General features: G+C 42.5%; 1 protein-coding gene and 2 long non-coding RNA genes across 4 annotated transcripts in view; 1 reads left to right on the top strand and 2 right to left on the bottom strand.

Moving 5' to 3' along the window:
* Positions 1-1,667, bottom strand: part of LOC310848996 — a 37,966-nt gene extending 36,299 nt beyond the window's left edge. The window contains exon 1 of the long non-coding RNA XR_014566717.1: positions 1,468-1,667. This is a non-coding gene — a long non-coding RNA (uncharacterized lncRNA). The remainder of the gene's footprint in view (positions 1-1,467) is intronic.
* A 2,524-nt stretch (positions 1,668-4,191) lies between these two features.
* The window catches only part of SEMA5A (semaphorin 5A), a 163,398-nt gene continuing 139,728 nt past the window's right edge, over positions 4,192-27,861 (top strand). For both annotated transcript variants that reach the window (XM_083748584.1, XM_083748586.1), the window contains exon 1: positions 4,192-4,602. The gene's annotated coding sequence lies outside the window, so the exon portion shown is untranslated. The remainder of the gene's footprint in view (positions 4,603-27,861) is intronic.
* On the bottom strand, positions 12,779-27,790 carry LOC310849007. The gene is made up of 3 exons (XR_014566731.1): positions 26,012-27,790; positions 18,977-20,253; positions 12,779-16,984 (listed from the first exon to the last, which is right to left on the bottom strand). It is a non-coding gene; the product is annotated as an uncharacterized lncRNA (long non-coding RNA).

Raw genomic sequence — 27,861 nt, forward strand, 5'->3', positions numbered from 1 at the left:
CGGGATATCAAATCCAAACTCTTCCTCTTCTTCTTCTTCTTTCCAAAATAAAGCTAACAGATGTAGGTCTTCACAGTTTCATTAAAGTAGAGTATGCTGGTCAAATATAACAAGTGTGAGTGTAGCATAGTGAGTATACAATGGGTAAAAGAAGCTATTGTGATTCAGTTAGCTGCACAAAGTTTGAACGGAATTCTTGGTTGTATTATGCAGGAAGTTTCAAGGTGGGACAATGAAATGCTTTGGACCTCTGGTAGTTGTGTTGCACTGCAGAGTCCGCACATAAAATGCGTCAATCTTGTTTAAGAAGAATGGTTTAGCCCCCTCTTCACTGACAAAGATCTTCAGGGAAAGCTTTGTTTACAATCTCTCTCTCTCTCTCTCTCTCTCTCTCTCTCTCTCTCTCTCTCTCTCCCTCTCCCCGTCCTCTGTAGAGAGTAAAAGACAATAACATACAGCAGCTGTTTTTGGACTACAATTCCCATAATCCCTGACTACTGGTCCTTGCTGGCTAGGGAGGATGGGAATTGTAGTCCAAAAACCGCTGGAGACCCAAATGTGGGAAACTCTGTCATGAGAGTATCAGAATAATAAAACTGCACCAATCTGATTCATTTTCCTTGCAAGGCCCCTTAAGCATAATGGTGTCACATTAAAGATATTCTGACTTGCAAAAGCTCATTCAGATTTATTGAATTCAAATATATTGTCTGACCAATAAAGTTATCTTTCATCAGATAACTATTACTGAGATCTAAAAAAACCAGTAAACTCAGTCAGCATCCACCAGGTTCTTAATTGATTCCACCAACCCTCGTTCCACCCATGGATATCCTGAGACTGATGGTTTTTTGGCGAAGGTTTTTATTATTATTTCATTTTATAATGTATATAAAACAGAGAGAACAATTATAACCAACAAAAAATGAAAGATGAAAAACAAAACTATAAAATAGGCACATATTGTAGTTGCACATATTTTAAGAGAGAGCAGTACATGTGAGAAGGATCTAGGAGTCTTGGTTGACCACAAACTTGACATGAGCCAACAGTGTGATGCGGCAGCTAAAAAAGCCAATGCAATTCTGGGCTGCATCAATAGGAGTATCACATCTAGATCAAGGGAAGTAATAGTGCCACTGTATTCTGCTCTGGTCAGACCTCACCTGGAGTACTGTGTCCAGTTCTGGGCACCACAGTTCAAGAAGGACACTGACAAACTGGAACGGGTCCAGAGGAGGGCAACCAAAATGGTCAAAGGCCTGGAAACGATGCCTTATGAGGAATGGCTAAGGGAGCTGGGCATGTTTAGCCTGGAGAAGAGGAGGTTAAGGGGTGATATGATAGCCATGTTCAAATATATAAAAGGATGTCACATAGAGGAGGGAGAAAGGTTGTTTTCTGCTGCTCCAGAGAAGCGGACATGGAGCAATGGTTCCAAACTACAAGAAAGAAGATCACCTAAACATTAGGAAGAACTTCCTGACAGTAAGAGCTGTTCGACAGTGGAATTTGCTGCCAAGGAGTGTGGTGGAGTCTCCTTCTTTGGAGGTCTTTAAGCAGAGGCTTGACAACCATATGTCAGGAGTGCTCTGATGGTGTTTCCTGCTTGGCAGGGGGTTGGACTCAATGGCCCTTGTGGTCTCTTCCAACTTTAGGATTCTATGATTCTAAAGAAAAGTAAAGACGTTATCAGATCCTCAAGTCTAGCTCCAGATTTGCCAGCCTTGTGACGAGGGTTGTCTTGGAAATGATGCCAAAATCATATAAAAAGTGTCTGGAGGTCCTTGTCCATCTCCCATGAATGCTTTAATTGAGATTCCTGTATTGCAGGCGGTTGGACTAGATGACCCTTGGGGGTCCCTTCCAACTCTACAGTTCAACGATTCTACGATTCTATGAAATCTCAAAATAATGTGTGATTTTCTCCATAACAGCTATATTCCAGAGTGATCAGTACCAAGTGTCCAATGTAAGATTTAGGGCTGTTAGATGGCTGGTATTTTTAAAAGCGTAAAATAGGGCCAAGTAATGCCTACAATTGACTGGACTACGTAGGCGCTGCCATCCAAACAATCAAGTAACAAAATAATTGGGAACAGCTCATCTTGTTGACAGAAATTAATATCCATGGGACCTGCAGGGAAGCTGGGAAACAGATACAGTACTTTATCTAACAAGTGAACAAAAAGCTGAATAACTGGGTGAAACAAGATGGAAGATTTCACAAGATTCCCAATTTCCCTTATCTCTCCTCTAACACTAATGCAGGGGTCAGAAGGGCATTTACCTTCATCCATGTCATTCACATTATAACTTAGTTGGTCTTTAAGGTGCTACTGGAAGGAATTTTTTTTGTTTTGACTATGGCAGACCAACACGGCTACCTATCTGTAACCATTCACATTATATTTACCTGTGGAAGCAGACAAAAAAGTGACTTTATTCTCCTTCCTGGATGATTTGCCGCCAAATTGGTGCCCGGGCTCCATCTCAGGGCCCTGGGCAAGAGGGGATGTGAGGGTGGGAGAGAGGAGGTATGACTGCTCCCTCTCCTGAGCCCCAGAGCCTGAGATGCTGGCTGGAGTCTGGAGCTAAAAGGGGGCACCTGGCAGGGGCTGCAACCTGGTGGAGTGGGGCAAGACCTAAGAGTTCCCACCACCATACGCAGAATCATAGGGTTGGAAGGTGCCACAAGGTTTATCCAGTCCAACCCCTTTCAATGCAGGAATAGTTCACCCAACACAGGGCTCGAACTCACATCCCCCAGATTAAGAGTCTGGTGCTCTGCCAGCTGAGCTACCCACCTACCACATAAGACAGGGGGAAACAAACTGCTTCCCAGGGACGTCAGCTGGATTTCCTGGGCCGGCTGTGCTACATATGGATTGGGCTGCCTGCATCCCCACATCCCACCATCTACTGAGTGATGAGACCTGCTGCTTATGTACATATATTAACTGAACCCAGCCTACCTCACAGGGCTGTTGCAAATATAAGAGTGGGGAGTGGGGAGTGGGGAGTGGGGGGGGGGACACAAGCAAGCTTGACACAAGCAAGCAAGCTGGGTGGGAAATCAAGAAAATCAAGAATATACAGCAAGTTGCAACAAATTTGTGCAGTTTCACAACTCTCAGCAAAACACATATATACATGCAAAACATTTTGTCCACCTCAAAAAACAAAACAAAACCCCCTTGTATTAAAGTACAGCTTTTAGGAATGTTAACTTGCTGCAGCTGTAAGGTATTTCATTATTTTATAGGTGCATTTGCCAATTCATTTTGCATTATTCTTACCCACCCTCCTAAGTACACACACCTCTCTCTGTATATAAATAAATAACAGCCCACTGATGCCAAGCAGGCCAGTAGTGGTTGTGGAGAGGTGGAAGGGACCTCAAGGGTCATCCAGCCCAACCCCCTGCAATGCTGGAATCTCAACTAAAGCATCCACGATAGACAGCCCATCTGTTATGGAAAATCAGAGGCAATGCCAGTAAGAAGGAAACCATTTATTTCCAGGGAGTTACTTTGAAAAGTAAAACAAATCAAATCCAGTCAACTGTGCTTCATTCTGTAAAGAAAGAAGCACACTTGGGAGTGAATTAAATCATGCTGACACTAGGACAGTGCTTTAACAAACATGTTCCCCCCCCCCACCTCTCTCCATCCAGCTTCTCCTGGTGCTCTGGGAGGGACTCCAGGTAGGAGTGTCAGCATCCCATCCTCCGATTGCCTAGCAACCGCGATCAAGTGTCCTTAGCAACGGCGCCCTCTGGCCAGCGCCAAAGCCCTAGCGCTGTCTCTCCACGGGTTCTGCTCTAACTTTCTTCAGAAATGTCTGGTTGACTTTCTTTTTAAATGACAGCTAAGTATCTGGCTGTGTTGGTGGTCTTGTCTCCCCTCCCCACAAGTCCGCCGTCTGTCCCCTTCTCTGGGGAGAAGGCTACCCCTCCCCGCGAAAGTTTCCTTCACGCCCTGAAAGGGGGCAACCCTACTCCGCAACCCGCAGCATGTCTGAAGCCCGCGGGCGCGCTGCACGTGGGAGAGACGCCCGGTCTCCCGAGGAAGCAGGCGGCAGCCGCGACGGGCACAAAAGGCAGACGTCACTGGCTCCGAGCCGGAGAGAGGGAGGTCTCTAAGCAGCGCGCTGCGCGGACCTCGGACGCGGAGGCGGAGCAGGAGGGCGGGCCGGGCCGCCCCGGTGGGCGAGCCCGAGGGAGGGGCGGGAAGGGGCTCCGCCGGCTCCAGTTTCCCCCTCGGGGGAGGAGGAGGAGGAGCGGCAACCGCGGTAGCAGCCGCCTCAGCCTCCCTGCCGCCTCCGCCGGGACCTGCTGCGGGCGCGCCTGGTCCTGCGCTGCCGCTCGCGCCCCGCGGATCCCGCTCCGGACGGCGCCTCCCGCCCCCTCGACCCTTCCACCCGCCGAGCCTCGCCAGGATCCCCGCCGGGCGCTTTATGAGCGCGGAGGTCCGGCAAGCGCCGCCCTTGCTGCTGCTGCCGCTGCCGGGGCTGCCCCCGGGAGCTCTCCGCAGCTGCCGTCGGATCTGCCCTTCGGCGACAACCCCGCGGCGCGGGCCCCGCTATGGTGCTTCCCCTGGGGTAAGTACCCCGTCAGTACCCCCGTCTCAGTACATCCTTGGGATCAGAGAAGGGTCCCCGGGGGTCATCTAGTCCAACCCTCTGCAATGCAGGCAATTTCCCGGGGGCCTGGGTCTTCTTCGCGGGAAGCGGCGTCGGATCATTTCAGTTACCCTCCTTGATTGCTCGCAAGGCAAGCCCGGTAGATTTCCGCGGGGTTTACTCGTGAGTAGCCCTTCCGAGGCTCGCTTGATCGTGCGAGTGTTCCCGCTCCGAGAAGCCCCACGGAGTTCGCCGGGCTTGCGAATGTCGTTGCCAGGTGAAGGAGCGCGCTGGGCGGGGGGGGGGCGGGGGGCTCTCGTGTCGAAAGGAAACTTGGCGTTCCCAGTGCAAACCTGCTCTCGACGGGGCGGAGGAAGGAGGTGCGGGAAGCAAGGGGCGTCTGTGGACGAAAAGCCGTCGGGAGGGCGGGGGCGTTGCGCGAGGAGCGGTCTCTGGCCGCGGATGTTGCGCGGTGACGAGGAGCCCTTGTGTGGCCGGTTCCTCTTTGCGGGAGAGCACGTCGGAGCAGAGGGGAGCTGCTCGCGATGGGGGGGGGGGGAGGAGAGGCGGCGAGGCGGCGTGTTTGTGCCCTGCGCTCCGCGGAGGCTTCGGAGGTCGCGCCGTCGGTTTTCTTTTAACTTTACCATTTCCTGCACATTCTGGACTCCCGCTGTGGGAGTCTGCGCCCCGACCGGCAGGGGGCGCCACAAGGAAGGCTCCAGAAAAGGTTCTTTGGGCACCTTCTTGGCGGGGGGGGGGGGGGGAACACACGCCAAAAAACCTGATCGATTTGAGAGGGAAGGTGGTGGAGTCAAAAGCAAAAGGGTTTGCGCAGATGTTCTCCATTATGCAGAACCGTCCTTGATGTTATCTGGCACTTCTGATCTTTGAGGAAGGGAGAAAGGAGATTTTGGCTGGCTAAATTGCCTTTGAAGAATCAAGTTAAATTTCTGACTTGGCTTCTATAATGCTGCGCTCATTAAGCAAAAGGATAGAAACCTGTGCCTCGCATTTAGCAACTGGCCAGGAATTCCTTGCAGGCAACTGAGGGATCCACTTGGGAGAAGGCAAATTTATTTTCTTTTTACTACCCTACTGAGAGCCTACTAGCCTATGTTTCTATGCTGACCGCAGGCGATGGAGCTTCTTTTCTCTGGAAGTTTTTATTTTTCAGCCTTGTAACTTTTGTGAACCCACCTACAAGACAGCTTAAAAGAAGTTAGTAAGCTTAGGCTCTTTGGGGCTTGTTCCTAGTGTTGCGCTCTAAGACAACCAGCACCTAAAATCCTGTCCTATTTACTTCAGTCTGACAGAGCAAAGTGCCTTATTTTTTTCAGAATGAATGTTTAATAAATATCAAACATTGACTAACCTCTTCACAAACTTTGAGTGAGCAAATCAGGATGAAAGTGGAATAAACTGGTCATTCAGAAACAACCCATGGAAGAGCCAGAAGTGTCCTGTCCCCCCACTGCCCTGGCTACATTTACAAGAGTTTTATGATCATGCCTTTTCCTTCTTTTCTTTTCTTTTTTTAAATTTTTTTTTATTTGTTTTCCAAACACATAATCAAAACAAACAATAAACAAACCAAAAACATACAAACATATAAACATGTATAATTTCATAATCTTATTTTCATACACCTTACTTCTCCGACTTCCCCATACCTCCCTTTTACTGCATCCTTAATTTTACATTTCTTTAGCAACTTCTTCAATTTAGTTAATTATTTAATTCACTTTCATTACATTCCTTTTTCTTTAACTTATTAGTTACAGCTGCAATTCTCTGTTTCTTATTCCCTGACATCTAACCCTCCTCCATTTTACAACAATTTTTAAGATATATCTTAAATTTCTTCCAATCTTCTTCCACTGTCTCTTTCCCCTGGTCGCGAATTCTGCCGGTCATCTCTGCCAATCCCATATAGTCAATCACCTTCGTCTGCCATTCTTCCAGAGTAGGTAGTTCTTGTGTCTTCCAATACTTTGCCAGGAGGATTCTTGCTGCTGTGGTAGCATACATAAAAAACGTCCTGTCCCTCCTTGACACCAACTGGCCGACCATGCCCAGGAGAAAAGCCTCAGGTTTCTTAGGAAAAGTCCACTTTAGGACTTTCTTAATTTCATTATAGATCATTTCCCAAAAGGCTTTAATCCTCGGGCAGGTCCACCAAAGGTGATAGAAAGTACCTTCAGTCTCATTACACTTCCAACATTTGTTATTGGGCAAATGGTAAATTTTTGCGAGCTTGGCTGGGGTCATGTACCACCTAGAAATCATTTTCATTATGTTTTCTCTTAAGGCATTACATGCCGTAAATTTAACACCAGTGGTCCATAACTGTTCCCAGTCAGCAAACATGATGTCATGACCGATGTCTTGTGCCCATTTAATCATAGCTGATTTCACCGTTTCATCCTGTGTATTCCATTTCAACAGCAAATTATACATTCTTGACAAGTTCTTAGTATTGGGTTCTAGCAATTCTGTTTCTAGTTTTGACCTCTCCTTCTGGAAGCCTATTTTCCTGTCCTGTTTAAATACCTCATTTATCTGATGGTAATGCAACCACTCTCGTACTTTAGATTTTAATTTCTCATAACTCTGTAATTTAACTTTTTCACCATCTTGTTCTAAAATTTCACAATATTTTGGCCATTTAGACTCCATATTAAGTTTTTTCACCTCTTTAGCTTCCATTGGTGACAGCCACCTGGGAGTTTTGCTTTCTAGCAAGTCTTTATACCGCATCCAGACATTATATAATGCTTTTCTAACAATATGGTTTTTAAAACCCTTATGTACTTTTACCTTGTCATACCATATATATGCATGCCAACCAAATCTATTATCGAACCCTTCCAAATCTAAAATGTCTGTATTCTCAAGAAGCAGCCAATGTTTCAACCAGCAAAAAGCTGCCGATTCATAGTAGAGTCTTAAGTCCGGCAGGGCAAACCCCCCTCTATCTTTTGCATCAGTTAAAATCTTAAATTTTATTCTGGGCTTTTTGCCCTGCCAGACAAATTTAGATATATCTTTCTGCCACTTCTTGAAACATTCCATCTTATCCAGAATCTGCAACGTTTGAAATAAAAACAACATTCTAGGCAACACATTCATCTTAATAACAGCAATTCGGCCTAACAAGGAAAGTCTCAACCTTGACCATATTTCTAGATCTTTCTTTACCTCTGTCCAACATTTATCATAATTGTCCTTAAATAAGTTCACATTCTTAGATGTTAAATTTACCCCCAGGTACTTCACTTTTTTCGTTATCACCAAACCTGTTTCACTCTGAAACTTCTCTTTTTCAGCCATTGTTAGATTTTTCTCCAACACTTTCGTTTTCTGTTTGTTCAATTTAAATCCTGCCACTTGACCAAATATCTCAATTATTTCTAATACTCTTTTGGTACTAGTGTCTGGCTGTTGCAAAGTCAATACTAGGTCATCTGCAAATGCCCTTAGTTTGTAATGTCTAGCTCCGACCTGAACTCCTTTAACCAGCTGGTCCCTTCTAATCATGTTTAACAAAACCTCCAGGACTGATATAAAAAGTAAAGGGGATATTGGGCATCCTTGTCGTGTACCTTTTTCTATTGGTATTTCTTCCGTAACCACATTGTTTACAATTAACTTTGCTTTTTGTTTAGAGTATATCGCACCTATACCGTTTTCAAAAGCTTGGCCTACCCCCATCCCTTGGAGATTTTTCTTCATAAAACTCCAACAAATATTATCAAAAGCTTTCTCCGCGTCTACAAAAATCAAAACAGCCTTCCTATTAATGTCCACTTCTAGCATTTCCAAAATATCTATGATGTTCCTCACATTATCTGACATATGTCTCCCCGGAAGAAAGCCAGTTTGGTCCTTTTGAATCTCCCCTATCAACACTCTCTTCAATCTTTTTGCCAAAATGTCTGCAAAAATTTTATAATCCACATTAAGTACTCTGGTTTCTCTTCAGATCGTATAAATCTTTCGCCTTTTACAGAGCAAAGTGCCTTAGAGCAAGTCCCATCACTGGCCCATCTAGCGGAGTGGCGTCTACACAGGCTGGCAGCAGCTGCCCCTAGTTTCAGACAGGGAGCCTTTTCCAGCCTTCTCTTACCTGGAATCCACTACCTGTCTGGGCATTTGAACCTGGGGCCCTTGACATGCAAAGCAGATGGACTGAGCTCTGGCCCTTCCTGCTCTAGAGGAATCAGAGGGCATATGTTGCTATTATAACAAATCCATAAAATTCAAAGCCCTTTCCATTTGCAGGTTGACTCTGGCCCATTTGATAGCCCTTTCTTTAAAACACAGAGGACCTCCAGGTAAGCCAATTGTCAGGGGTTGTAGGAGCTGTAATCTGGAGGGTAATAATAATAATAATAATAATAATAATAATAATAATAATTGTTTATTCCCCAGCCACCTGGGTGGCTCCCAACTGAATATTATAAACACAATAGGTTAGTTACACCTGATTTTGCCACACCTGTGTTTTTCTTTTAACTAAAATGATTCATTGGGGAACTTGCATCAAACATTAAATAAGAAGACATTACTGTTTATGAAAAACTATCACAGTAGCATGAAATTAATAACTCTAAAAAGAAGAATCCTTTTATCAAGAGTCCATTTATCCTTAAAGGCTTTATAAAGCAGCATACTTTTGATCAGTCAACAGGCAAAGACTCAGGCAGGCCTTTGTTGGCTGCATTTTTTTTGGGCTTGGATGCAGGGTTAGAAACCAAGATATATGAGCTAGGCAATAAATGGCTCCTCAAACCAAGGTTACAGTCTCCAAAACGGAATGCCTAGTTGCCTTTTTGGGGAACAACGGCTCTAAAGTCTTATTTTTCAAATGATGGTCTGACTGTGATTGATTCTCAGTTAAACATCTCACCAGTTCAGATGACAACCTTGAGCTTGGTTAAGAACTTTGAGAACTTAAAGAAGAAAAGTGACTTGATCCAGGGACAGTCCACATGTATATTGGCCTATTCTGACCTCTTTTTCTTAACGTTGATACAGACCTTTCATCATGTATAAATATTCTTCACAACTGTGAGCAGGGTACTGGTAAGTGAAGACAAGTGACAACAATTAACTATAACATCATTCAGTGCTTCTGTTCAGGCTGCACAGAAGAAGCATTTTGTTTCCTGAAATTCATTCTGATAGTGCAGATAAAATATAACCGAGAGAATTCTACAGAATGTGGTCTTAGTGTGTGAAAACAGTCCAGATCCAAGGATCCCCAGGCAGGCACCTCCAGATGTCAGGTGTCTTCCTGGCGCCCAGGCATCTTCGCTTGGTTGCAGGCGGCTAAGAGCCAGGGCAAAATGCACCCGGCACCTGGCTAATTTCAAACACTGCTTGGGTGGACTAGATGGGATTTGGGTGCTGGCATTTTTAAAGCCATGCTTCATTGTTTACATGTATTGTGAAGTTTAATATACATGCTAACTAGTTATGTGACCCTTGAGCAAAAGACATCTGAAGGCACCCCTGTTTAGGGACGTTTTAAATAGTTAATGCTGTATTGTTTTTAACACTCGATTGGAAGCCGCCCAGAGAGGCTGGGGGGAAACTCAGCCAGATGGGCGGGGTATAAATGATAAATTATTATTAATATTATAATAGCTTGCATATTATGCTGTGGAGTTTCAAGCCTATGTATCTTGTGTCACCAAGTACATGTGTTAGCGCATGCATGCATCCCAGTGGCTGGCTTTACGCTTGATTCCTGTATTCTCCCTCGGTGGGTTCAGTTGTTGAATGATGAAGATGCCCACCCATATAGATATTGTCCATGTGACAAACAACTGCTTGTGAACTCTTGTCATGGAGTTGTGTCTGCATGCAGGACTTTGTTTGAATAAATACTTACTACCAGCGCACAATTTTGTTTCTGTGTAATGTGGGAAATAACTTTTATTATACACCATCTGAAGCCAGAATACCAGTTGGGTTCTGCTTGCTCATAAAATAGGTATCTCCTTGTGTAAGAGGCCCCAGAGACTGTTTTGATTTATTGGCCTTTAAATCTTCAGAGAATAACCTGACGTATTGTGCAAATGGTCCTTATTGTGCCGAGTACTGAACTGATAAATGAGTATCAGTTTGTTGCCAAGTGTAAATGCTAAATTTAAACAGAAAAGAATCCTTATGGCATTTTAATTGACAGAAAATGTGCTGGTTCGCATATCTCAGAAAACAAATTGATTAGCTAGATTTATAAGTTTATATCTAGCCAATATGCTAACGTTTTATAGAAGCAAATAATTGAACCTTTGTGGTTGTGGTTTTTTTAAGGGGTGGTTATAAGAACCACATATTTCTGAAGTGTTCAGATTTAAATAGCATTCTATTAAAGCATACATGCTTGGGGCAGAATGATTTTTATTTTTTAAAATGTCAAGCTGTATAATTCAAACAGCCCATTAGTAAGTTCCATGAAACATGAGGCTCACGCATTTGGAGATGGTGCTTGAGTTTTTGGATAAGTGGTAATTTAAATTTTATAATTTCCCTCCTTCTGGGCATATATTCTTGCAGTTCTTTGAATTAGCTGATGAGAAAACCACTGTATTATGTGTGCTCCTTCTTTCTCTGAAGCACCTCAGAGATGCAAAGTACAAACTGTGTGCATGTTCAGCAGGATCTCCTCAAAGATTACAAATAAACACTGTCACCTTTTATTTTGTTATTTGAGCAGAGTGGAGATTTTTTTTAAGTGCTGAATTTTCTGTAGGTTGTATTCAATTATGTTTTATTCAGAGCAGACCCACTGAAGGGAACATGACTCGGTTGGGGCCATTAATTTCAATAGGCCTACTCTGAGTAAGACATAGTTGCCTGCCACCCATGGTTTTGGCTGATCCCTCTGCTACTTCTGTTTTACATCCCTTTTATATAACTACAGGTGGGAGCTGCAACAAACTGTTGCAGTGTGAAGCATTCCATTTTAGGATTTCAGGAAGAAATCCTTTCCTTCAGGGCACTGCATCATATTCTCCATCTCTTCCAGTTTTCATTCTTGTTTCCCCAACAGATGCTCACTATTTCATGGTCACTGAGTGTACTCAGGCCTCTTTCGGCTCTTTGGGATGCGGGGTTTGTTTTCCTTTCTTTTTTAGAATCGTAGAATCGGAAGGGACCCTGAGGATCATCTAGTCCAACCCCTTGCAATGCAGGAATTTGCAGCTGCCCCTGACTGGGATTAAACCTGAAACCTTGACATTATCAACACCATGTTCTAAGCAAGTTCTTTGCTTCCTTAGATTTTCCCTCCTAAATATATTTTTTAATCTCCTGTAGACATTGGAGTTACTCTGAACATGCTGATACCTTCCTCTTCTTCCTCAGTACTGTTCACCACAAAACTGCAGGCACTCTGCACTCAAGTTTGCTTTTGGAGGGAGTTGTTGTTGTTTTAAATGTGCAGTTATGTTAACTGCTATGGGAGGCTTTTACTCAAACAGTCGGGCATAAATGTTTCAAGTAAGTAAATAAATAACCAACAAGCAAGCAGCACTTTGTTTCCGCATGGGCTTGGTCAGACATATAATTTCTGAAGTAGGGTTAAAGGCCAGATCAACACATGCGCTGATGTATCTTAATGACTGCAGCATCGAGTGATGACTTACTTTCCATGATCTGGATGCTGTGCTTCTGTGTAAGACTGCATCAGCTGGTCAAGCACTTGCACGCTGCTACCTTGGTCCAAAGACTCATTCCCTGGGTGGCCTGTGGGCCAGATTATTATCTCCCTGCCCCTGGCAGGCCAAATTCAACAGGTGGGCCGGCTCAGCTGAAGAGGAGTGGTGGGAGGTACCAGCTGGGGAGCCCCCAAGGGAAACCCCAGAGGAGGAAGGATCAGAGCCAAGGGCTTTCAGACAGCTCCCTCCTCCCGAGCCTCCAAAGACCTGCTACTGATGAGATCAAAACATTTGATGAGCAGGAATTAAATCCTGCCACCTTGGCTGAGCAAGCCTGTTCCATCATGGAAAAAGATGTGTGCAGCCAAGGCAGGATGCAACCCTGTGCTCCTGGCCATCTGCTGACGGCACCAGTGAATTGGACTTGCGGTCTGAAGGTTCCCCACTTCAGGCAACCATGGCAGAAGCATCCCAGAGGAGGCATCCCATAGGAGAAGCTCAAGACTTCCCGTGGAAAGGGGTGCCCAGAGACCAAGCCATGCACTGGCAGAGGTAGAAGACACAGTTTGGTCTGAGCTGAGTAGGATGAAGGGAGGTTGTAGGGATGGGCAGTGGGGCAAGCAGGCTGGAGGCAGCGCAAGGAGACAGTGAGCCAGATGGGTGAGGGACAAAGGTAGCCTCTTTCTCAGGCCAGAAAGCCATTTCCACGAGCTTTTATCTCCAAACCAACTTAGGGAGAGCCTGTGGCTTTTTGTGAATGATCCCATGCTGCAGTCTGGAGTGTAGCCTTATTTGCCCTCCCTCTTTCATTCTGTATCAACGTCCGAGCAGTGCCTCTTCCGTCACAGAGGACAACCCCTATTCTGGAACTGCAGACCTCAGGATTTTCCAGGACCAACTCAGCAGGCAGCATCAGCCAATAGACCAGGAGGCTCCTGATTTGAGTCCTGGCAGGTCTTGACAAAGTCTAACAGTTAAGCTGAGTGTCTGATCAACATTATGAGCGCTTGTTGTATTGTCACATGAGCAAGGCATTAAAATATTTTACCGGTAATTGTTAAAGAGGAGTCGTGATTCTTATCCTCCCACACTCTCAAATTCCTCAGTATATGTATTTGTATTTATTTAATATGGCATTGGGCAAGATAAAGTCACAAACTAATTTAACAAATAATGATAATAAGATAAAAATACACTAGAGAGACTCAATTGGCTTTTTCTCTTCCATGCTACTCTCCTTTACATTCTCTTGTGAAATCGGCTATAAAACACAAGGCACATGGGTTTTGTCTTTTCCAATTTGTCTCTGCAAAGTATTGCTGACTTGAAAGAATGAGTGTTCTGTCAGGCGTGCCAAAACATATTTCAAACTGACCTCTCTGTGACATATAGTTTTTGCCAGCTGTTCATGGTAGACTAGTTTTAAACATCTAGCCTGGAGCGTTGCAGGATTGACCAGCCAAGAACAGGTGGCAGTCTGCTCTTCTGAATCCCTCCAAAAATCTGAGGAATCTTGGAGCCCAAAGAGGCCTTTGCAGGTAAAATTAGGTACTGAAGACACAGCCTTTTGCCAAGTTCCCCACCCTGCCTGATAAGCTCATTCTTGTGCCCCTTTGGAAAGCTGCCCCAGGGATTCCTTGACTGCAGGAGCTGCTGATACACTTCCTGGGCCAATGGGCCTTTGCTGTTCTTGAAAAGCAAGTGGCGAAGGAAGGCCCAAATGCTCCAGGGAAACAGGAAAAAAAAGTCATGCATTTGTTTAAAAATCTCCTCAATTGCCGCTGAAAATTAGTTCTTTGTAAAATTGGGTGTGAAGCTATGCAGGCAGATGGGGATTTCCGTACTTTTGGGTCTCTCTTTGGTCAAAGGTTTTGTGTCTCTGTTGTAGGAAATGTATACTTTTTTGTGCATTCTGCAGTTTCCAGTGGTCCATGTATCTTATAAATGCATGCCTTTCTCCTAATTGGCAATGTTAATTGCATCTTGATTATTGTGCCTTTATAGTTGTTTATGATTTATGTAAAGCTTTCTCACGTTCACAGATCAATAAAAACCAAGAGTGTTCCTGGCTTGCAATCTAAAATACATAGCACAAAAGGAAAGGGGAATGGTGGTGGAGAAAGAAAAAAAGAAACCTGGCAGCCAACTCTTCAAGTTACAGTTCTTATAATGACTAGCTAGGATGGGATAGTTCAGGAAGCTGCTGCTAGCTGACAGAGCAAAAGGCTCATGTTGTTTTTTCAAAAGTAATATACCGTAATATCTTAATTGTTTTATAATTACAGCCAGGAAAACCCCCACACCTTTTAAAAAGCAAAGGCAGACAAAAGGTCCTGGTAGCCTGAGGGAAGGGTGAATAAAAAAATGTGGGGAAAAGACATTAGTTCTGGATATGAGAAGAAAACTGGAGGGTAGCAGTGGAATCAGGTGGCTGCCATGGAGTGAGGGAGGCGATGGAGGAGTTTTGGTTCAGATGTGGCCCTTGAAGATTTCTTGTGGCGGTTGCTCTGTCCCTTTATGCTCTTACGACTAAGACCATGCTCTTGATACATCTCAGCTGTGAACTTTGTTTACTTCAGCCGCTTTCAAACTGCTCTGGTAAACGCCAGGGCTGTTTGGAGACTGATCCACAGTGACTCCATTGGAGCAGGTCTTTGGGGCCGGCGAACAAGAGAGTTCTCAAAATGCAGCGGGGGTGGCTGACCACATTTTGAAGTCAGTGTGGTAATATGCATTCCCTCCTGTCATGAGACCATTGGTTCCAGAGGCTAAAATTACCTGACTGTGCCATTGCTCATCTGCAAGGTTATGGATTGGAAGATCAGTAACAGCAGACAAATTTCCCGGGAAAATGGTTTGCTCACCAGTTTTCCTTATCTAGGGTTTAGCTGCAGTTCAGAGAAGTGTGAGGTTTGCTCTCGGTTGGGGCATTCTCATTTCACACAGGGTGTTGGTTCTGTGAACTTCATTCAGGTGGTGCACAGCGTGTCTGGGGATTTGTAGCTGAAGATGGGGTGGCACATCCATTGCATCCAATATTCGTATTGATTTGAATTGTATTTTTATTGCTGCTTTTATTTCATGAATCGTGTTGCATTGATTGTAATGCAATAAAATACAATGGATAACAGAGAAGCAATAAAAATGCAATTAAAAATCATACAGCATCTAGCACAGCACATTAGAATTGCTTCAACAGGCAGAAAAAGAATTAAGTGCTCCCCCCAAGACAATCAGCAATTTTCAGAGGGGTCCATGAGGGGGGAAAGCTTGGGAACAACTGCCCCTGGATGTATCAGAAGCCTCTGCAGCCACAATAGAGTTTCCTTGGCAGACAAGCTGGTAAGAAACATGTTCTTCTGTAGTACATTTGCTCTTTACTGGCCTTTCCTCAACCTGGTGCCCTCCAGCTTGGGCTGATGGGAGTTGTAGTTCAAAACATCTGGAGGGGCAGCAGGATGAGGAAGGCTGATCTAAGCTGCCTCCAGGCCACCAACACTCAAGCAGGCAAGCGGACGGGGAGGGCAAATCTTGTTTGGACACCATTTTTTTGTGGGCAGAGATGAGTATGGATTTCTTCTTGTGGTTTCATTGATCCCAGCCTCTGCATATAATAGTTGATGGAACTTTAGCGACACAGTTGAAATGGGAATGATAATGCTTGTGGTTGAAATGTGATGAACTTGTGCACCATTCTTTTTTCTTTTTCTTTTTACTGTGGAATCTATCAATATGTTTCTTTTTTTAATGTGCTATACTCCCTTTTATTTCTGTTGCAAAATAATGTGTGCAAATAATGCAGGAGACATGTGGTTTTGTTTCTCAGGAGCACCCCTATCTGTGGTTATTTTTAGCTACAGGTGCTGACTTCTGACAATGTTTTACAGTGTACTCCTATCCCTAACACAGAAGTGGGCAACCTAATGCTGGATGTGGCCCTCCAAGCCCCCCTAACTGGCCCTCAGCAGTCTCCCCAGGCCATGCTCCCCCCTCACCCTGAGTTTGTTTGGTTTCATTTCTTTGCTGGATGATGATGCTCCTTGCTTATCTGCCTGGAGGATGTGTGTAGAAACAAAGGTGGGATTTACCTTCATTGCTCCACCCTCTTTTGCCCTGGCCACACCCCTGGCAGGTAGTGCAGATGGAATGAAAAAGGTCATCCATGCAAAAAACAGGTGTGTTCCTCCTCAAGGACCCAGTTGGTCTGGAACATGAGGCTTTCAGTAGGGCTTGTTCCATTTATAGACGTACCGCCTTTATCTTCCGAGGAGTTCAAGGGGGTGTAGATGGTTCTCCTCCTCCCCATTTCATCCTCGCAACAACCCTGTGAGGTAGGTTAGGCTGAGAGGTGGTGACTGGCCCGAGGTTCCCCCGTGGGCTCCATGGCTGAGTGGGAATTCCAACGCTGCTCTCCCAGGTCCTCATCAGACACTCCCACCATTACGCCACCCTGGTTTTGGTGCTCAGGAGAAGCGAGGCGTGTGGACAGAGAGAAAAACCACTTTCCCCACATCCCCTCTCCCTGCTGTGTTCGGATAGTAATGTAAATAACACATTATGGGTGGAGAAGGTTTGTGGAGAGTGGAAGGGGAAATATTTCCTTGTTAATTTCCTCCCTCTTGAATGTTCCCCATTTAATTTAGGGAAGGGTTCCTGCCCCACCCCAACCTCCTTGCAGGTACCACTTCAGGACACTGATTATGTTTTTTTTAAAAAATAATTTTTATTCAATTTTTAAAACACATAATTAAAAGACAAACACATCACAAAACACAAACAAACATAAACAAATCAAACATAAATAAATTCATAATCTTATTTTCTTGTAACTTCTTTCAATCGACTTCCCCATACCTCCCTTTCGCTGCATCCTTATTTTAGAAAAAAATTTTTTAGCAACCCTTTAATCAATTTATCCATTTAGTTCCTTTTCATTAAATTCCCATAAATTTGTTGGTTACAGCTGTAGTTCTCTGCTTCTTACCCCTTGACATCTTAACACTCCTCAATTTTACAACAGTTTTTAAGATATATTTTAAATTTCTTCCAGTCTTCTTCCACTGCCTCTTTCCCCTGGTCACGAATTCTGCCGGTCATCTCTGCCAGTCCCATGAAGTCAATCACCTTTGTCTGCCATTCTTCCAGAGTAGGTAGTTCTTGCATCTTCCAGTACTTTGCCAAAAGAATTCTTGCTGCTGTAGTAGCACACATAAAGAAAATCCTATCCTTCTTTGGCACCAATTGGCCAACCATGCCCAGGAGGAAAGCCTCTGGTTTCTTAGTAAATGTCCATTTAAGGACTTTCTTAATTTCATTATAGATCATTTCCCAGAATGCTTTCACCCTCGGGCAGGTCCACCATAGGTGATAGAAGGTACCTTCATTCTCCTTACATTTCCAACATTTATTATTGGGCAGATGGTAAATTTTTGCAAGCTTGACTGGGGTCATGCACCACCTGTAGATCATTTTCATTATATTTTCTTTTAAGGCATTACATGCCGTGAACTTAACACCAGTGGTCCATAACTGTTCCCAGTCAGCGAACATAATGTCATGACCGATATCTTGTGCCCATTTAATCATAGCTGGTTTCACCGTTTCCTCCTGTGTATTCCATTTAAGCAGCAAATTATACATTCTTGACAGATTCTTAGTATTGGGTTCTAACAGTTCTGTTTCTAACTTTGACCTCTCCTTCTGAAATCCTATTTTCCTGTCCTCTTTGAATGTCTCATTTATCTGGTGGTAATGCAGCCAGTCTCGAACTTTGGACTTTAGTTTTTCATAACTCTGAAGCTTAACCCTTTCACCTTCATATTCTAAGATTTCACAATATTTTGGCCATTTAGAATCCATATTAAGTTTTTTCACCCCCTTAGCTTCCATTGGTGACAACCACCTGGGAGTTTTACTTTCCAATAGGTCTTTGTATCTGCTCCAAACATTATATAATGCTTTTCTAACAATATGGTTTTTAAAACCTTTGTACACCATTGCCTTGTTATACCATAAGTATGCATGCCAACCAAAACTATTATCATATCCTTCCAAATCCAAAATGTCTGTGTTCTCAAGAAGTAGCCAGTCTCTCAGCCAGCAGAAAGCTGCTGCTTCGTAATATAATCTTAAGTCCGGCAGGGCAAACCCCCCTCTATCTTTTGCGTCAGTTAAAATCTTAAACTTTATTCTGGGCTTTTTGCCCTGCCAGACAAATTTTGATATATCTTTCTGCCACCTCTTGAAACAATCCATCTTGTCCAGAACTTGTAAGGTCTGAAACAAAAATAGCATTCTAGGCAGTACATTCATCTTAATAGTAGCAATTCGACCTAACAAGGACAGTTTCAACCTTGACCATGTTTCTAAATCTTTCTTTACTTCTGACCAACATTTTTCATAATTGTCTTTAAATAAATTCACATTCTTAGATGTTAAGTTTACCCCCAGGTATTTCACTTTTTTCGTTATTTCCAAACCTGTTTCACTCTGAAACCTCTCTCTTTCTTCCATTGTTAAATTTTTCTCCAAAACCTTTGTTTTCTGTTTCAAATTCTGTTTCTGTTCAATTTAAATCCTGCTACTTGACCAAATATTTCAATTAGTTCTAACACTCTTTTGGTACTAGTGTCTGGCTGTTGCAAAGTCAATACTAGGTCATCTGCAAATGCCCTTAGTTAGGACACTGATTATGAGCTGTTGGGGTATGAGGGATCCCTGCTCTCAATTTTCCTTCTTTCCCCCTTCAAAGTTATGCCAAATTTAGTGGGGGTTTTAAAGGAGACCTTCCTCTGGAAATGCCGTATGGGGCATTTCATCCCCCCTAATGAAGCTGGGTTATGTGGCACCTAGGTAAGGCCAGAGGCAAAGCTCCAAACCTTGCTGGGAGTTCTAGTGCCAAGATTTTGGGGGTTGGATCCCAGCTCTGACATCCCAGCCAGATCCTGGAGATCATCCAGAGGAGAGCTGTTAGTCACCCCGAAGTTACAGAGGCCCAATTTGGCTCAGAAAGAAACCAGGCATTTATCACCACTGATCCCATGCTGTGGAACACTCTCCCAGCAGAGAAATGGCAGGCACTTCCCCTTTCGACTTTCAGGTGTCTCTGGAAGACTTTTTTAGGCCAAGAGGCCTTTGCAGCTGTTGCAGCCTGCCACTTGAATGATTATTTTCTACTGTTTTTATTGGCACTTTATGTTTAACTGTGAACATGTATTGCTGCTGTGCAGCCAGTGTCGAAATTAGCCAGGCGCCAGGAGCGTTAGGCACCTGTGACCAAACAAAGATGCCTGGGCGCCAGGATGGCACCTGATATCTCCAGCATCTGGGGAATCATCAGATCTGGACTGTTTTCACACACTAATACCACATCCTGTAGAATTCTATCAGTTACGTTTTTATAATAATAGGGGAAAGCGCATACACAAATGTATAATTAGTTAAAATAACATACCAAAATGCATTTTAGCAGGCAAAAATGCATGCAAATTTTCATGCAAACTTTTTTTAAAAATGGCAAATTGATGTGGAAATGTGACAAATTGAATTTGAGATCGGAGAAGTGATAATCTGAGAGAAACCCAAATGGATAGATTTGTCCAACTATTAGCTTGTCTGGGCACTTGGGAGGTCACTCACTCATCCCAAGGGAACCAGGGCATAGATCAGGAGGCTCCCAGTTCAAGTCCTGGCCAATCCTAAAATGCTTCAAAACTGCTGCACCTATTTATTGGCAAGAGGTTACACCTTCTTTTGGAATTCTTTGGGCAGCCTCTGAAGGGAGGACGCCTGCCACAGTTCTGTTGCCCAGAGGTGAACTTGCCAATAATAGCATATTTCAAAATGAGAGGGCTGGATCCAGAACCAGGTTTCTGAAATTTCACATAAATGTGCCAGTATTTGTCCCCCTAGTTGCTCCAGAAGAATAGTTAAAATTTAAGCAGACATGAAATAAAGATAAGACCTATCCAGCTCTAACAGAATTTGTTCTATTTTTTCAAAAAACTCGGCTTTATTTGTATTAGGGGCATAGACCGTTACAACATTAATTCCCCCCCCCCCCGATGGTTAAGTTGTATTCCCAATATTCTTCCCTCATCATCCTTACAGATTAATACGGGGTCCCATTTTCCTTTAACATAAACAGCTACTCCTTTTTTTTTATTTGCCTCAGAATTAATAAACTCCACCCCTAATCTTTTATTTATCAAAATGTGTTTATGTTTTTTGGCTATATGGGTCTCTTGAAAACAAATCACGTCATAATTCTTATTTTTCAGAGCCTTCTCAATTTTATTCCTTTTAAGTTTCTCATTTAGCCCATTCACATTCCAGGACAGAAATTTCAGTGTAGGAGCTATTGTTTAACTTTTAACTTTTAAAGTCTCTCTAGCCGGGTTGTCGAGCTTATAATCTAGAACCTTTGCTCCCTAGGAGCTCCTCCTCTTCTGCCGCCTCTTCTCCCACCACGGCTTCAACTTCTTCATTTTCTTCTTCGTCTTGCTTCTCATCCTTCTCCAACCCCCTCTCCCTTCCTCTCCCTCCCTCCCTCCCCCTCCTCACCCACCTCCCTGAGCCTTAGTCTATTTTCTGCCTTACCAAGCTCCTTCTCATATCTTCTCAAGAACTTCTCCACCTCCTGAGTATCCATCAACTTAATTTTTTTGTCTTTATAGAAAAAGGTGATCCCTTCAGGGAACTCCCATCTATATTGTATATTGTTTCTCTTTAAAACGCCTACCACTTGTCTGTACCCTTCTCTTTTGCGTAACAGTCTTACTGGTATTTCTTTATAAATAATAATGGGCCTACCATCAATTCTTAATTTATTTTGGTACCTCGTTTTTAAGATTAGATTTTTCATTTCTAATGAGTTGAAAATCACTAAGCAATCTCCCAGGAGTTTATTTGGCTTTAAATGTTGTGGTCTCGTCTTTATTCTAAATGAGTTCTCTATAGAGAAGGCCACCTCTTCTTCCTTTAATCCCAACCACTTGGATAATTCCTTAGTCATTTTCCCTTTTATGTCCTCATTCCTTTCCTCATCAACTCCCCTAAATTTTAAATGGAGCTGTTTTTGTCGCATTTCTGCCATGGCTAAATTGTCCCAAATCCTGTCTTGCGTTTTATTTAACTCTCTTAATTCCTCTTTCATCTTTACTGACTCTTTTTTTCTGTTCCCTCTTCTCTCTCTGCAGTTTTTTGTTGGATTCCTCTATTTTAGATTTTGCGGACAGTTCTTGAATCTTAATTGAGAGTTCTCCAACTGCACCTTCTATCTTTTTATCAATCATCTCCTGCACTTCTCCCAATTTGCTTTCCATATATAATTTGTTTTGTTTAAATTCCTCCTTTATTTTTAACCATAGGATATCTAAGTCTTTAATTTCTTCTTGGCGTGATGGTTTCCTGTCCCCTGGGGTCCCTCCTCCTCTTTTCCCATCTCTCCCCATCATTACCAAATCTCTCCCTTAAAGGGCTCACAATCTCTCTCTCTCTCTCTTTCTCTTTCTCTCTCTCTCTCTCTCTCTCTCTCTCTCTCTCTTTTTCCCCCTTATAACCCCAGGTCAAAAAATAAAGATTATAACAGGTTTCAAATGGATCATTTTCAAATCAATTTTGCAAACACGCCTAAAGAGAGGACCGGGTTTTAAACCCAGGGTCCTCTTCTATACCACCTCTCTCTCCAAACAAACTTCAGCTGTTATACTTGCAAACTTCAATTATTATACTTGCAAACCTATGGGAGTAAGAGGGTAAAATAGAAGTACCGTTATTGTCAGTATTATCTCCGATTTCTCATCGATTGGCGGCTTTGGCTATCCCCCCAAAGCAACAAGTAAACAGAATCTGAATACTCCAGTAGTCAAATAAACAGCAATGTCACCAAAGAGGGTGAGGAGAAAAGGGAAAGAGGAAGAAGGTAGAAAAGAAAAGTATGATAATCCAAAGGGAAAACTTCGCCAGAGGGGAGTCCGGGGGCAGAGCTCCACCAGAGGTTTCTCTCTTGCTTAAGTCTCGATAATTCTGTTATCTACACCAGTTCAGTCCGACATCCACGGAACTAATCCTGCTTGGAGATATGAATGGTGTTCCAGTGCCAGAATTGGATAGGAACGTAAAGAAAGGGAAACTGAACCAAGGGAAGCTCCCGAGATCATTTAATAATCTTGAGGAGAATCTAGATTTAATAGATATATGGAGGCATAAAAACCCTTTAACAAAGCAGTTTACACATTTTTCAGGACCCCACCAGAGTTGGGGTAGAATTGATCAGATTTGGGTGTCAAGAGCATTATCGACAAGAGTAATGAAATGCGAAATACAACTTAGGACCCTTTCCGATCATTGTCCAATAGTTCTGGAAATAAAAAGCGAAGCATCAGGCCCGTACAGGTGGAGGATGAATGAATACCTATTTGAAATTGAGGAGGTGACAGAAAAGGCCAGAAGTACCCTGAAAAATTACTTTGATTTAAACTTGAATAAGGACACCCCTATTGATATAGTCTGGGATGCTGGTAAGGCAGTCCTAAGGGGTTTTTTTAATACAACAAAATAATTATAGAAGGAAATTAAGAGAACAAAAGAAAGAAGAAATCCTTACTCAGCTAAAAGATTGTGAGAAAAAATTGATAACAAAGCCGGGAGATGAAAGGATTAAACAAACCTCCAAAGTATTGCAGGCACAGTACTCAGCATTATTAAATCAAGAGGTAGAATGGAGAATTAAATTTATGAAGCAGAAATACTTTGAGTTGGCGAACAAAACGGGGAGGCTACTAGCGTGGCAGTTAAGAAAAAGCAAAAAGCAAAACGTGATTAATAAATTAATTATGGATGATAAGATAATAGAAGACTCAGATGAAATAGAAAAAGGTTTATTCAATTCTATGAAAAGCTGTATGAAAAAGGAGAAGAAGATAATGCAGAAATAGAAAAATATCTGGATAAATGCAGAGGGGAATATTTAACTGACGAAGATAGAGCACAATTAAACAAGAAGATTACAGTGGAGGAGATTAAGGAGGCTATTAAGAAGATGAAGCCCGGGAAAGCCCCTGGTCCGGACGGACTGTCTTCTAAATACTATAAAACCTTAGGGGAATATCTAGCTCCGGTGCTTAGTGATGTTATTAATAATATTTTCCAAGGAGGGAGGATCCCCGATTCATGGAAAGAGGCACACATTACATTAATACCAAAAATGGAAACTGACAAAACAGATATAAGAAATTATAGGCCGATTTCCTTGCTTAACAGTGATTATAAAATCTTTGCAGACATCCTAGCGAATAGACTTAAGAAATATCTAAAGAGATCTATTCATAAAGACCAAGCGGGATTCCTCCCTAACAGGCAACTGAAAGACAATGTCCGGCATATATTAAACATTATTGAATACCTAGATATCAGGATAGACATTCCGGCGGTACTGATTTTCATCGACGCCAAAAAGGCCTTCGATAATGTCTCTTGGAATTTTCTATTACAATGCATGAAAACAGCAGGAATAGAAGGCCCTTTCATGGAGGGTATAAAGGCAATATACTCAGGCCAAAGGGCTAAGCTGATTATTAATAACAACCTTTCCAGCTCCTTTATGATCACGAAGGGTACAAGACAGGGCTGCCCATTGTCTCCCCTTTTATTTATTATGGTTCTGGAAATAATCGCAAATAAAATAAGGGAAACATCAAAAATAAGAGGGATAAGAATCGGAGAAAGAGAATATAAATTAAAGGCCTACGCCGATGACTTGGTACTGTCTTTAGAGGACCCAATGGATAGCTCCAGTAACATACTAGAGCTTTTAGAGGAATTCGGTAAATTGTCCGGGTTCAAATTAAACAAGAAAAAAACTAAAATTATAACAAAAAACTTGGCCGATGATGTTAAAAACCAGCTGGAGCAAAAAACAGGTATTAAGGTGGTGAAAAGGGTAAAATACCTGGGAATATGGATCTCCCCGAAAAATATAAATCTAATAGAAGATAATTACACCAGGCTTGGAAAGAAATTAAGAAAGACTTAGATATCTGGAACAGGTTGAAATTATCCTGGACAGGAAGGATGGCCGCGATTAAGATGAGTATCCTTCCAAGATTATTATTTCTATTTCAGAATATTCCCGTAATTAGAGGTACAACATGTTTTAAGAATTGGCAAAATTTTTTAGCAAAATTTATATGGCAGGGGAAAAGGGCTAGAATCAAGTTCAAACTCCTCACGGATTTAAGAGAAAGAGGGGGCTTTGCAGTCCCGAACTTAAGGCTCTATTATGAGGCAGGCTGCCTCTGTTGGATAAAGGACTGGGCCACTTTAAAAAACACAGATTTATTAGACCTAGAGGGCTTTAACATCAGGTTTGGCTGGCATGCCTATTTATGGCAGGACAAAGAAAAAGTTCACAGAGGCTTCTCTAACCATATTATTAGAGGCTCGCTACTCGAAGTCTGGAACAGGAATAAAAAACTGATCGAAAGAGGTACGCCCTGGTGGCTTTCACCAATCAACATTTTAACGATAAAAAAACTAAATCAGGCAGGTGAAAGATGGACATTCGAAGATCTCCTACTCAAAACAGAAAGAGGATGGAAAGTTAGACCGTATGAAGAGGTGAAGGATAAGTTAAACAGATGGATGCAATTCCACCAAATTAATGCATTGTGGTATGATCATAAAAAATTAGGGATGAGTGAAAAAAAGTCGAAATACCAGGTGGAAATTTTAGAAAGTAACACTAAACTTCTTTCCAAAATGTATAAACAATTGTTGGACTGGGAAACTAAAGATGAAGAAGTGAAAGGAGTTATGGTGAAATGGGCCAGAGACCTTGGATATAACCTGGAATATGACAGATGGCAGAAACTCTGGAAGAGGGGTATGAAGTTCACAGCATGTGCTGCTCTCCAAGAAAACTTGGAAAAAATGATGTATCGCTGGTACATCACCCCGGCAAGACTGGGGAAGATGTACAAAACCGGAAACAGCACTTGTTGGAGATGTAAAACCAAGGTAGGAAACTTCTTCCATATGTGGTGGACTTGTGATGTTGTGAAAAGATTCTGGGGACAAATTTATGATGAGTTAAAGAAAATATTGAAATATAACTTCCCTAAAAAACCGGAGGCGTTCCTCTTGGGTATGATTGGTGAGGAGATCAAAAGTGAGGACCAAACATTCTTTCAGTATGCTACGGTGGCGGCCAGGATTTTAATAGCGCAAAATTGGAAAACCTCCAACACCCCCACGGTCAGAGAATGGCAAATGAGATTGTTTCAATACATAGAGTTAGCGAGTTTGACACAAAGAATTAGGCATCAAAACAAAGCAAAACTAAAAAACGATTGGAATAAATATTTAAGTTATATTGAAGTTAATTTGGGAATTACTAAAGTCACAGTGGACGGAATTTAACACCTGCGATGTATAGAGTTAGTATAATACAACTGCAGAAAGATTATAAGATTACCTAACCTAAACCGAGTTGGACGGAGGTCAAGTGTTTGCAAATTTGTTTGCTGTATGGCGATATGTGGTGATCGGATTTTGTTTTTTTGTTTGTTTGTCTTTTTTCTTTTTTCTCTCTCTGAATCTTTTTTTTTCCTTTTCTCTTTTTTATTTTGTCTTTGTCTTTTAAAGTGTGTGTTGTTGTTTTTTCTTCTGTTTAATGTATTTTGCAAAAGCTTAATAAATAGAATTTTTTTTAAAAAAAAGACCTATCCAGTACTGTGATAACATCAGCAGCTGTTAAAGTTATTGGGTTATTTTGTATTTAAGAATAGACCCTGTCTGATGGTAGGCAAGCCAGTGCAGAAGATATCACTCTATATACAGAAACGTTCTTTGTGAAAGGACACAATAGAACAGAAGTATTCATTTTAATTGCAAAAATTACAGTGCTATCTGTTGTAAACACTGTTATCGGCTTATCAGTTTCCACAGTATTTTAAAGTCCGAATATTAACTGTGTAGGACTCAACATCTTTGTTTGCAAATGCATTCATGGGCTGGAGTTGTTCTGTTGAAAACTGGGGGCGTGTAAAGACATACACAGGGACAGCAGTCAGGTTGCTGTGGAGCTGCACTCAGTTTTGCTTTGGCCGAGCCCACAATGATTCCTGCAGGACCTGGCTTAGGAAAAAACCAGTGCAGCTGCTTTCCAACAGAAGGTAGCTTGGCTCAGCACAGATTGGAGTGCCTTTGTGACATCCGAACATTACCCCAAAAATTTTTTTAAAGACCCCAAACAAATGTGTAATAAGATAAATTTGCAAGAAGTACCGGTATATATAAAAAGGTTGATGATGCACAGAGTTAGAAACTCAGATATATAAGCAAGGGGCCAAATGGTTCCTTAAACCAAAGCAGAATGTCTAGTTGCCATTTTGGGGCAAGACGGCTCTAAAGTCTTATTTTTCAAATGATGGACTGACTCAGATTGATTATCAGTTAAACATTGCCTAGTTCAGGGGACAACCTTGAGCTAGCTTAAAAACTTTGAAAACTTAAAGAAGAAAAGTGACTTTCCAGGGACAATTCTGGATGGCTTTGTTTGATTACATTTATGTTTCGCTTGCTTGGTTTTTCACTTCCGTTTTGTTATATTTGTAAGCTGCCTTGATTGTCTTATGGTGGAAGTGTAAGATACAAATTCCACAAACAAATGTGTCACTTCACAGCAGAGGATGCTCTCTGGTTACACACAGTGCAATTTTTCTAGAGAGAGAGAAAAGAGGTTCCTAACTTGAAAAAGAGGAACATACCTTTGCACATACCTTTGTAAACCAAGAAAACTTTAATAATAATATCTGATTGCAGGAAAAAGAAAAAGAAAAGAAAGAAAAGAAAAAGAGGTTCCGAAACTCATCATGAACGTTTCCCTTGCTCTCTTATAAAGACAATGGCGCCCACATGAGAAGTGCCAGAACTGAGTTCCAGCTGGAAAAAGCCCTGGTTACGTGACTTTTCGGGGTAGAGTCTATTTCGGCATGGTTAAGGCTTGCCCACAAGTGGGGTGCTTCAACTTGTGTCCATGTAAGAGACTTCTTGGATTCTGAAAATGCCTGGCCCAAATGGAAGAAAAATGAAAAGGCAGATGTGAGCTCCTAAACTAGAAGTTGGTGTGCCTGGACTGCAGGCCCCTTTAGTTCTTGCAAATGCAGCCAGCTTTGAGGGGGTTTTGTGACCTTTCCCGTCAGCTTTAATATCTGTCAGTGACACCTATGTAACAATGGCAGGAGTTAAAGGCGGTCTCAGTGTCTGGTTGCTTAGGCCAGGATCTCTATCAGCATGGATTTGTCTATTGTGCACACGCAGAGAGCTGATAGTCCCCTTTCTTTCAGAGAGGCTGACACTGACCTAATGCCCTGATCCTACATAAACCAACAGGGAAGATATTTAGCCAGCAGACGCCTTGTCTGCATTGAAGTCAATGGAAGCAGGAATGTTAAGCAGCTGTGTAATTTTCTTTGTATGACTGGAATCTGATTAGACAAGTCGGAGTGGGAGGAAAAAACAAAGTTGAATTGAGAAGGCTAATTTATGCAGCCGAGGCTCACGCGCACAC

This window comes from Podarcis gaigeae (assembly GCF_964106915.1).
Source record: "Podarcis gaigeae genome assembly, chromosome: 7".
In the NCBI taxonomy this organism is placed as follows: domain Eukaryota; kingdom Metazoa; phylum Chordata; class Lepidosauria; order Squamata; family Lacertidae; genus Podarcis; species Podarcis gaigeae.